The following is a 13,290-nucleotide window of genomic DNA, read 5'->3' as shown; positions in this document are numbered from 1 at the left end:
AGGTAAACTTGAAAATTATAAAAATAGTCTTGTGTGATGATTTTTAAGTGGTAATTTTTTTATAGATCAAGCTGGAAAGGCACTTCCTGAAGAGTGTAGTAATGTAAAAATTCTAGCAATCCTTCTAATATTATAAATGCGAATGGATGGATGTATATTATTCTCTCGCGTAAAAACCATTGAACCGATTACAATGAAATTTGGTATGTGTCTGAAGACCTAGAATAAGACATAAGCTTTTCATCCTGGAAATCGCACAGGAAATGGTAATTATGCGGGTTTTTCTTTGAAAGCCGCGGGTGGAAAATCTAGTTACAAAATAAATAACACGGAGACTGACTCAGACGTTTTATAATGTCTTTTTAAAGGAACAGCAGAGATGTAATAAAACCTAGCTACCTTTACAGTAAATAATATTGAATTAAATAAAATGGATAAGCTATTCAAACTTCCAAGTTGATAACAACGAATGACTGGTAAATAAATTCGTAGGAGTATAAGTTACTTTATAAATACACAAAGTAAATGAACCAAGCTGCATCCCACGTTGTTGACAATAAGAATTTATTTATGTAGTTAGGGTCCATTCTCTTAAATATCCAAGACACAAATATGTTGAACCAGTAAAGTTTTGTTAAAGTGGTTAATTGGATAAACTATACGATTTTAATAATATATTTTTTAGAAACAACAGAGATTACTTTCTACTTTTGGCAAATTTCTATCACTGTGTATAAAAAAAATAATCTCTCACGCTTTTTCCTTTGTAAGTAGTATGTATGTATATGGATGGACCTTAAACATGGTCGTTTTGTAGCGATGTACTTCTTAAGTTGGAATAAGACTGTCAAATATAAAAAAATCTACTCACTAAGTACTCACATAACCGCTTGGTTGACTACAGAAATACATAATACCCTTAAATATGTAATCACAAGGTACGTCATTAGGTAAATGACGTTACCTACTTTTCCCAAACTAATCCGTGGATTAAAATATTAAGGCTACAGCCAGTGATCCCTTTTAATCTGGTATCTATTTATATTTCGTATCATTTGAGTAATTAAAATGAGATTCTGGACATGTTTTTGAATGATTTATGATTTATATTTTACTAATTATGTCTCACGTTTCAGTGGGATTGAGTTTTGGAAAATAAGTATGCTATATTTTTGACTCTGCGCCTTCAACAAAGTTCCATGCTGATCCGTGCATGTTTTGTGACGTGAAAGCATAACAAATATAAATAATTTAATGTTTATTAGTAAGAAAATCACAAAATCACGAGGATTTCAAATTCAAAATTCAAATTCAAATCATTTATTGCATACCAATACATATTATCAACTTTATGCAGTTATTGTTAAATACAATATGACATACATTTAAATCACATCATTACAATAATCAGATTAAAAAATAACAAAAATGATAATATTTCCTTGATAACTCATAAAAACATTTTGCGATTTAGTAAAAGAAAGGATGATTTTTTCTGATTGATGCGCAATTGTAGGTGTAAAGTGATTCAATCAAGTAGAAAAATCATGTCATCATCAAACTCAAACTCAAACTCAAACTCAAACTCAAACTCAAACTCAAACATTCATTTATTCAATTAGACTACTATTTAGTAGCACTTTCGAATCGTCATTACATAAGTATTTTTAACATTTACCACCGATTCGGAAAGCAGTATCTATGGAGAAGAATCGGCAAGAAACTCCATAGTTGCTCTTTTAAAATCATGTCAATATTACATAATATGTAACTTATATCTTACTTATACATAATATATCATAATAATCATCATCACCATTTACAGCCCATGTTTGTCCACTGCTGGACATGGTCATGGCACGCCATTGAGCCCGGTCAATCGCTCGTTGTCGCCAGTTTTGCCCAACCCCTTTTTGTTTTTTTTTTGAAAAATCATGACGTGTTTGTGCACAATTCTATGTGATATTATTGAGTAGATCACGACCCTATAAGTTCTATTGACTGAAATGCATCTGTATAGCTTGTTTAGAACACTCAATGTATTTCGATTTAAAAGCAGCACAGTGTAGATTAATCAGGTGCCTGTCGGTCTGTCAATTATTGCTATTAGTCTCAAGTGCAGTTGAATGTAAAAGAATTGGTATAAATAAACTTGAAGCCGCGATTTCTTGAAGGACAATAATGCATTATGTAAGAGTAAGGTTCGATTTTCAGAGGATATTTTTGAACGTTCTGAATGTCGAACACTGTAAATGTAGAGAGAATGCCTCTTCTAAATTCCACTTTTTATCCATGGACCAAGTTTTATATAAAAATGAGCATGTGTGCCGAGCACATGTGTCAGAAGTGAAACTTCTTTAGCAAGATTCAAAGATACCAAAATCGTCGCCTTATTCCATGACGCGACTTTTTAATTTTACTCTCGGATCTAAAAAGTTTCATTTCAAAAATATAAGTAGTTAGGTACTTCTCTATACACACACATAATGTGTGTGTAATCTACTAAACATATTTTAGGATCTAATGCAAAATTGTAGAGTAATAAGTTACTTGTCTTAAATAAGATAATTATAGCGGTAAAGTACCTTTTATAATTAAACATACAAACAGAATTGAACTCTATGCTGTTTATTTTCGTGTCATATTGCGTTCCACGTAAATGTGCACCGCAAACATACTTGAACCGAATAATGTTAAGGGCGCAACACAATACTATATCAATGTTATATTTTCGATCGCATGAGATAAAAAAATGTTTGTTCAAGTATTTGACATAATTAGTTGAAAGTATATATAATTAACTAGTAATAATTATTCGTAATTTTTAAGAGAGCTCGTAAGAAATACACACTTCTTAGTTTTACATTTGTATACAAACAAGCCTTAACTTAAATAGACCTAGAGAATAACTCTATCTATTAAAAACCGCATCAAAATCAATACTTTCGAAGCGACTTTACTCTATACTATTGTACTTAGTGTTGTGAAAAAATAAAATAAATTTTAAATAATGCGCACGCTGAGAACAAAATTACATTACAAAGAGAAAATGGGAGATCGTCATCATTTGTATCTCAATAGTCAATGCAAAATGGTTTCACATAAAAAGAATTCGTTTCACAACAATACCGTCAGTGTTAGGGCTGCTTCAGACCAGTTAAATAGGTGCCAAGTGTCGCAGGCTTTGCGTCACACTGTCATCACCGTGACGGCTAAAATGACGCTGCTTTCGAGCGAGGTAAAAACTTAAATTGAAAATCGATTTCACCTTGTCATTGCGCTGTGAAATTGTGGATGCTCTTGCTATCTATAGAGCAGATAAAGTATATCAGAGTAATTTAAAATCAATATGTGTGATTTGAAGCACGCTTGAAATTGAATAGATTTGGCGGTGATAAGATAGATTTGAAAATAATGACGTTTTGGAGGATCATTTCTCTATAAACTAGAACCAAGACTAGAACTAACCTAGTTATGATTAAAATATGTCTATACATATAACATCTATAGGTTATTTACTTAGGTTATTTATAACACATTTTATATTTTTAACAATGCCATGTAAATTGAATGCAAATGGTAATAAGTATTATTTTCCTCCATCATATTTCCCATTTACATCGCTTAAAATAGACAGATTATCTATGGTATAAAGAAACCATGAAATGCATGCGGTATTTTAATTCAATTTAGCTTTTCAATTCTATCATGCAATCGCACTATGATCGTATGGAGGAAATCGTATATTTCTGTTTGAAAAATATACAATATGACGTTTTTTGTTTGTAGTTGTGTAGTATCTCTTTATTTATGGTATTGACACAGATGAATACAGTATGTGAACACATATTTACAATATAATAACGGTTTTGAATATAACATTCATACAAATAAATCTTGCTCTACATTTCGATTAATATAATATTACAAATATATTTCCATAAAACAAAAAAAAAAAACAAACAAGTTCAATTAAATAGGCTTCACAGATACAGTACGTTTCCGTCATATTATAATATAGAAAAGAAATAATATGGATCGAGTACGATTTTAGCGGTCACCATTAGCTGGTGACGCGTCGCTTATCAGGAGTTATCACCTCGCGAGCCTCGAGTTCTGCGCGCATCAGTCTCGCGTTCTCGCTCTAGCAGGGAGGACTCGCGTCCAACCTTCCGGCGACCGTCCCCGAGCGTGGCCCGAACACCGCACGACCACCGAACCTATAACTCTAGTGAGTACGTTTCGTAATCCGAAATCATTTCCATAACCATTCGACATAACACCGAATGCGCGGCGCGTGAGTGTTTCACATGCAATAAGTTAATTTCCAAACATTTTTTCTACATTTTAAGCCCAATCACGTCGTGTGGAAACACGTGAAGGTCGCGATCTACTCATCCTAAAGCATATTTGCCCTCGCACTCTAGATGTATCAGGTGGGACAATGTTTATCTGCTATGTGGTTTTATAAAGAACCTATTTTCTAAGAGCTCGTGAACAATGCGAATGGTTTAGCGAAAGATTATGACCGGTATTGTACTTACATAGCCGCGATTTCCACGTGTTTAAAGAGCCTGTATTGATACTGAAGTATCTCTCAGTCGCTGAATTTTCAGCGCTCGTATTTGTTTTACGTAATAAAGGCAAGGAACTGAAGATGGTGTAAGTGTATTTCCAATTATTTTCTGAGCTACTGTAACCTCGTGATTATGTGCTATATTCAATCTAAAAATAATAACTTTGACGTTTTCTTATCAGAGGGATCTATGAAATATTACCATTGCTCTAGATTATTTAATGTTCGCTTAATCTGGCCGAAATATACCTACGTTTAGGCATAGAATCGTCTATGTTAAAGGTATTTTTTTCTTAATAATTAGGTACGTCGATTAGGTTGAACAGCTGAGAATACAATTACCAATGTGATGAGTATAAAACAATACGTAAAATTATAATATATATAAATCTCGTGTCACAATGTTTGTCCTCAATGGACTCCTAAACCACTTAACCGATTATAATAAAATTCGCACACCATGTGCAGTTCGATCCAACTTGAGAGATAGGATAGGTTTTATCCCGGAAATCCCACGGGAAAGGGAACTATGCGGGGTTTTCTCTGAAAACGCGGGCGAAGCCGCGGACGAAAAGCTAGTAAACTTATAACACAAACATTACAAATTTATCCAATCCAACCCTGTCACTAACAAGCGGTTTATCTCCAGCAAAGGAACACAAGGAACATTGCGAGTGTATAAAATAATAAATATCTTCAGCAATATGCATATCAGATATAATTATCAACATTATTATGTTTAAAAGTAAATATTGATAACCATCACCGCTTACAAAATATGTGCTGTAATAATTATCGCGATAAATTCGTTTTCTGGGAAAATATTGGAGCACCCACGCTTATGCAATGATGCATTCACGGCCTGGGGGACAAGTGTTGGGATGCGTTCCTACAATATTGTAGAAATATTGGAGTCGTAGTCAACCAAAGGAATAGTGTGTGATATTAGTTTAACTCTTTAATGTGATATAGGATTAAGTTGAGTGTTTTTGTGTCATGTTTTTACTGAATTTTTATAATAATTTTGATTTAAATTTTATAGCATTTTAAGCAATTATGGTATATTTTAGTCATTTTATTAGTAATTTAAACCAGTATTTTTGTTTTAAAGCAGTATTTTATATTGTATTTTTATTGTATTTTAATATTATACATGCAAAAAAAAAATAAATAAAAGCAAAAATGTCTCAGGACTATTAATAATCCAAAGGTGGCGCGAACACCCTGTGATGACGCGTGCCTTAAAAAAAAAGATTCATTCAGAGACCTTTACGTGGAACCTTCGCTAGACTAGGCACATGAGATGTCAATTAAAGTACTTATACCCAGCTTCTGTGGTGTTCAAAGAGACTGCTAACAACTTAACGCCAAGTTAGTTAATCTATTAGTTTGTTACCTAGAACACAAATCACGAGTGCTTAGTTGACTAAGGATGTGGGAGCTGCTGGCTTTATTTGTACACATGTTCTTCGGTATTGAGATTAAGAAACTACTTATATGAAGACATAATATGTCTTCATATAATGTATACGTCTACTATATGCTACGTTCTAATTCCGACGAAGATTTATATGGAATTCGAATGAAAGTTTCTAAAATTTGTATGAGTAAACATTAAACAATTAGATATACTAATTATCTAACAGTGGCCGCAAAAGAAAATAATACCAATCTTTGGTAAAAAAAACAATAAGTATCAACAATTTAATATACATAATTACATAGGTCATAGATTTCCATATATTAAGAGGAAAACTTACTACCAAACAACTTGATTCTTCATAGTCTTGTAGAAATATAATGTAACTCGCCGTTGACCCATCTCTGCAAATATTTTCAGATATAAAAATTGAAGAAGTATCCATTATTTTAATCCTATTAAAATACTAAACTAAAAAATAGTAAAACTATTTGAAGGGTGCTTAGTTGAAGAAAATAAAGATAGTATTCAAAGGATTGACACAAAAATTTTATAAAATTGCAAAATAACACGATTGCAGTAGAAGAAAGAAAACATCAAAATTTACAACAAAAGAAAAAGTAAATAAATTGATTTCAACAGAAACAGCCACTCAATAGACGCTGCAATGCAGTTGTAACATGTAGCTCTGATTTTCATTGACCCCTCTCTAGCGAAGCGGCAGCACGTTTGTTGACTAATATATCATACGAATATAAGAATATAATATATTTTACATCATAATATTTGTGGTTTCCCAACATACTGATTATGATTTTGTTTCTATGGTTGCCGGAAAGAGATTGCTTTTCAGCTATAAAGCCCGGTGTATGTGTGTCTATGTACACTTGCCATTTTAAATTTTTATGTTTACATTACTTTATTTTATGAATTTGATTTCTGGCATGGTACAATAAAGAATCATAAATAAAATGATTATGATCCTGAGAAATATACCTACTTAAAATAAAGTAGGTATGTCTGTCCAATATGAACAGTTTTAACAACAACATACATTTGTTTGAAAATTTAATAGATATACGATGTGGGTAAAATCCGCATAATTTTCAGTTAGATAAATAAACATACCTACATTTGTGTTACTACCTACTTACTATAATTTTACACAACGTATTATTTTAGTATTTTATAAACACACAATGAACTACCCCAATAATATACTGCACTTAGTTTCTAGTTTCAGATTTAAAGAAGACTGAAACACAATGTTACCATAATGTATTCACATTCGCTGTTAAAAGCCAAAGTGCTTTGTAATCTCGGCTTGAGACACTTGGGTCAACTTGCATGCAGTACACTGTACAGTTGGGATTTAGTTCTCTCGAGTGTCCTTCAAGTCTCTAATGGGACGAAAGACTATTTATAGTTTAACACTAATTGTATAATATTGTATAAACTATCTTTCTGCCCGCGGCTTCGCCCGCCTTGTCTGAAACCTAATTAATTATATACTAAAACCTTCCTGATAAATCACTCAATCTATTAAAAAAACTCAATCAAACTCTGTTGCGTAATTTTAAAGATGTAAGCATACACACAGACGGCGGAAAGCGACTTAGTTTTATACGTTAATATGTTAGTGTAAAAAAATGCTGATTTTATTTCGTTTATATTTACATTAAAACTTTATTTTTTTCGACTTATTATAATACGCCTTTATTAACTAAATTGTCTTTATTTTTATCTTTAATGGACAATACTTATTAATTGTACGTAGGAAGAAAGGGATGGAAAATAACGGGGTTGTTACTGGAGGCGTAACAGATTCTGAAATTGTTTGGTATACGTAAACAACAGTACTTTACGACAAAATTATTTTTACCTTAAAGCTCTCGGAAAAATTTCCATCATTTCTTAATTGGAAATTAACATTTAGTGTAGGATGTGTAATTGGAAATCTATTTTTACCATTCTTGTTACATTTAGACCTTTTAATTTCTTAATAAACACCCACCTCATGATTTTAATTCGGAGTGTTTCTCATCCTCTTATTTTTAAATAAAGACAAACACATGTTTTTTGTTCAACATGAGCTTAAAATATATTAAAACATCTCTTCGAAGGCAATACAAATTGTTATAAAAGCAACTTAAAATATATTTATATAAACTGTGCATAGATTACAAATACATGAATAAATTACAACAAAAAACGTCAACCTTGACCCTGGTGAACAAATGCAACCGTAGTCTGTTAAGTCACGCTCGGAGTATTTAAAGGTCGGTCCACATTTGTATCAAGTAATCGTATCGAGTATGCATTTCCTAATATTAGTGTGGACGCCCATTTTGATCATAGCGTACCTTACAACATTATACATTATTATTAGTATTTTTTAAGACACATATGAGATACTCGGTTAATACCGGGTGTATCATGATCGCAATAATTTTGCGTCCACACTAGCCATTATATAACACGCGTCGATGCTACGCGATTTAGATAAGTGTGGGCCCACCTTTACCCGATTGTCAGCATGTCATTAGAAATACTATCCAAGTCGAGCCAATTTAATAGGCAACATTTGACGTCTATCAATTTTATCTTCGAAGAGAGGTAACCTGCTTAAAAACATCGATTAAAGTGTATTAATCGATACGGATTTGAAACATTTGTCAATCGAATTTATTAATTTATGATGATTTTTATTCACAAGTAATCAATGCATTCGATTCTAGATGTCAGATTTCGATTTTTAGAGTAACGTCTCTAGTATTTAAAAAGAAAAAAGGTTTATTGACACAAAATTGTAGCGACGTCAGTTCTTCAATTCAGAAATTGTTTATTATGTTTAGGATGGTTTATCAGTAAAATGAAATCTTAAAATTACTTGTATCGGTCATTATTATTATAAATATGTAATCGTAATTGAAAAAAGTTAAGCAAATGTGCAGTTCTAACAAAACGAAATATCATGTTATTCTATGTCGTCGTTACTAGGTTACGTTGTTGAATTTTGTTGAACTGTCAAATGTTGCCTATTAAAATGGCTCTACTATAATTAGAAAACGTTAAATATAGGGCGAAGTGTGTTGAGGTTTGGAACAGGGAATTTGAGACCTTAATTTTCATTCTTGCTGTATACTTAAATACCTCTGGATTTCCATCCCTAGATATCTGTATATGATTTGAATAGTCCACAAATTGTTATAAAGATTATTGTTTAGTCTATAGATTGAATTTTACAATGGTATTCGGTTTTGAAATGAGAGATCAAAGAACATGCAATTTTACCACCATCATTATTAATTTGTATAAGAATTCATTTATAAATTTTTAAGTTTAGAGTTCAGTTGAAATAATTAAATAACATTAATATGCTTGTTATTAGAGTCGAGATAAATATGACTAAGTATATATTTCACTAAGCACAAAAATTATAATTCCGTATTCATATACCTACATGAAAAATAGGTCTAGGTACTTGGATCTACAGAAAAATAACCTCACATTAATGTAGATAAACAATATTTGAATTTCAAATATTGTGAGCGTCAATGAGAAACGTAGGTATCCGAATTATTTTAATATTTTCAGTTTCACGAAACTTAACGTAGCCATTGTCGTTCCTATGGGCAGTCATTTAAATTTCTATTAGATGTCTAGACATAATGCTCATTATTATTCGACTTTTAGGGACATTCAAGAAGATAGACTTACACAAATAAAAAAATAACATTTCAATGATTGAAAAATTTCAGCCTAAAATACATTTTAAAACATACCTTTTAGCACTGCCACGTTTAGTACCTATCAGACACAACAAACTTATTTAAAACAAGCGGTCTGAGCCGGCTCGCCCGTGGTACATATTACACAATAAAAGGTAGCCTATGTTCTTTCTCAGGGTCTAGAGATTGTATGTGCCAAATTTCATCAAAATCGGTTGAGAGGTTTAAGCGGGAAAGCGTAACAGACAGACAGACAGAGTAACTTTCGCATTTATAATATGTAGGGATTACTTGCGAAGTCGTTGAATTAAAATATATCCTAGACTTTATATAGTTTAGGATAATTAATTTTAATTTTATTATTATTACACTATTTTCGCTTTCATTTTTGTTTATCCTTTCCTATGAAATTTCCCGCGCAGCGCGAATGTGTTCTTAAAAAAATAACACAGAGAATAAAATATATCCAATAGGCTCTGACATAAACCATACAGCCAAACTGAAAAAAAAAATATTAATTATTTTTCCAAATTAAAAATACAGATAAAATATTGATATTTTTTTTTAAAGATGTTATATGTAAATACATGTCATACGGCATAGTTACGCGTTACGCGTACATATTACGGTAGTCAAAAAGTTTAGACAAAAGATAGCGTTGTTGTTATCAGCATGTGTTGTAGCGCAAGATTTAGATAAGGACTTGATAACGTGCCGGTCCGACATTGTATCATCATTTTAATGAAAAATGCATTTTTGTATTTTTAATTTCAGAATCCATTTTGTTACTTTGTAAATCCGCACGGACATTGAAAGAGGCTCATAACAACATATCTACATTTTTAAGTAGTAGCAAAAAATGTATAGCATTACCACGATTTCGTCAAAAAATATATTAATTAACATAAAAATATATAAATAGATATATATCATTTTAAAAGGCGTTCCATATATTTATCGATTTAAAATAATATGATTGGCTCTATTCGTGATTAAATAGGTAAGTTTTATCACGTAAGAAGTAGCTGTTACGATATGAATAAATTATAGAATTGTATTAGGTATATGCGCTCTTGCTTCACTTTATCTCTACCAATAAGAAATAATAATTAGAATTTAATATTTCTTATATATGATGTCTGTTTTACTAAGGAGGTAATACGTCTTTTTTCCTGTACAAAACTGCTTTAAAATCCTCGAAATTAATCGAAACATTGTTCTCAACAAAGACGTTTAAAAAGGCATTCATTGTACAAGTACCCACTTGAAATATCACACAAACGCTTCAAATTTGTTCATTTGTTAGATAAGAAAGAAATTTAGTACGTAATCTTTTATAATGTAGGTCATGTCACAATTGGTCTTACTTTTCGGTCATGGCGGTATCCTTCGAGAAGTGGTAATAAGTTTGTAAATATTATACGCGTTTAGTTGTACGCTACAAAGGTGTATCGAACTATTTCATTTTCCTTGTTTGTTCCGAGTTTCTTCTCCAAATAGTTTTTGTTTGTTTTGTTCATAAAAGTAGGAATTTGTCTCACTGATCGTGAGGCCTTGGCTTTGAAGAACTTCCATTAAGGTTATCCGATCACCACGAGCGTTGTTATTTTGCCGTGCGAGATATACATTACTGCGTTTGTATGGTGTTCTTGTATCTCGGTTGTGATATTTCCTTACGTAAGTGTTAATGTAATAAAAAGTTGATAAAATCACTTCCGATTCATTAAGATACAAAAGCATTATTCATTTTCTTTACGCTTCAAAGGTTTTATGTTAGACCCGACGATCTATATTTGACGTCTGCTGCTCTTTTGTTGTGACATACTTAGCTTTTGTTTTATTATTTTAATGATCTACTTATATACTTAAGCCAGGCTCTATTTGCATCCATAATTATGATTTTCTTTGAATAATCTATTCGTATTTTTAAGAATAGTTACTTACTTATATAACCAATTGAAATTTCGTGGTTTGTAATCACATTAACAAGTTAAGGTAGAGTTCATATTTTTGATTAATACACTATTATAGGCATAATTTTTCTTTTTATTTTATGTCTTTATTTAATTTCTATTGTATCTCAGTTTAGTCGACCAGCCCTAACATAGTACTTATTATTTTGTAAGACGATGTGTGAATGTTTTCCTCTGCTTGAATATTTATTCAAGCTAGATATATGTATACATTTGTATAGAGGTATATCTAGCTTTGTCTAGTCGATAATCTAAATAATGGGCATTAGGTCAGCGTTTTCCTTAGGCAGAGTTAACAATAGAAATAATCCAATCAAAACCGTAGCTAAATTGAATACCTATGTATAGTTAATTAGACACAGTAATTACTGACCAGTTGTAACTGACTTCGCGTAAGGAAATGTTATAGTATAATAATGTTTATAGTATAAAAAGATGTGGGCGTGTACTAGTGTACACACGTAAGAAGTGAAACTTCTGTATGAAATTATTTTTCAAAAAGTAATTAACTATATGCAAGTTTACAGAAATACGTCGAATCACGCGTGGTAGGGATAAGAAAAAGATGGCGCGTAACGGAAAAATGTCACGCGTAACGAAAAAATGTTACACTAAATTTTTTTCCAATCCCGTTAAAGAAGTTTCACTTCAATAAACTTTTACTAGTTTCTATGAGGTAAACGTAACATATTATTATGTTTTGGGTTAAAAATTGGGGCTTCCATACATTGAGGTATTAAACAGATAATAATAGAGTCGTATCTGAAAGCATGCAAAACATTGGGTAAGGTTAGTTAGGTTAAAAAAAATATAATTAAACATATAAATATCGCCCACTTTGTCTCAAACCTAATAAATTATACACTTAAACCTTCCTATTGAATCACTCTATGTATAAAAAAAAACTGCATTAGAATCCGTTCCGTAGTTTTAAAGATTTAAGCATACAAAGGGACATAGGGACAGAAAAAGCGACGAACGAATACACTATTATAGGCATAATTTTTCTTTTTATTTTATGTCTTTATTTAATTTCTATTGTATCTCAGTTTAGTCGACCAGCCCTAACATAGTACTTATTATTTTGTAAGACGATGTGTGAATGTTTCCTCTGCTTGAATATTTATTCAAGCTAGATATATGTATACATTTGTATATATCTAGCTTTGTCTAGTCGATAATCTAAATAATGGGCATTAGGTCAGCGTTTTCCTTAGGCAGAGTTAACAATAGAAATAATCCAATCAAAACCGTAGCTAAATTGAATACCTATGTATAGTTAATTAGACACAGTAATTACTGACCAGTTGTAACTGACTTCGCGTAAGGAAATGTTATAGTATAATAATGTTTATAGTATAAAAAGATGTGGGCGTGTACTAGTGTACACACGTAAGAAGTGAAACTTCTGTATGAAATTATTTTTCAAAAAGTAATTAACTATATGCAAGTTTACAGAAATACGTCGAATCACGCGTGGTAGGGATAAGGAAAAGATGGCGCGTAACGGAAAAATGTCACGCGTAACGAAAAAATGTTACACTAAATTTTTTTCCAATCCCGTTAAAGAAGTTTCACTTCAATAAACTT

At 31.5% G+C, this 13,290-nt stretch overlaps 1 protein-coding gene across 1 annotated transcript in view; it reads left to right on the top strand.

Moving 5' to 3' along the window:
• Nucleotides 1-4,151: 4,151 nt before the first annotated feature.
• The window catches only part of LOC123705545 (adenylate cyclase type 6), a 229,186-nt gene continuing 220,047 nt past the window's right edge, over nucleotides 4,152-13,290 (top strand). Inside the window, exon 1 of the mRNA XM_045654375.1 lies at nucleotides 4,152-4,231. The gene's annotated coding sequence lies outside the window, so the exon portion shown is untranslated. The remainder of the gene's footprint in view (nucleotides 4,232-13,290) is intronic.

Source organism: Colias croceus, chromosome Z, assembly GCF_905220415.1.
Source record: "Colias croceus chromosome Z, ilColCroc2.1".
In the NCBI taxonomy this organism is placed as follows: Eukaryota; Metazoa; Arthropoda; class Insecta; order Lepidoptera; family Pieridae; genus Colias; species Colias croceus.
Note: the sequence above shows the minus strand (reverse complement) of the source record. Positions and strands in the feature narration are given on the sequence as shown.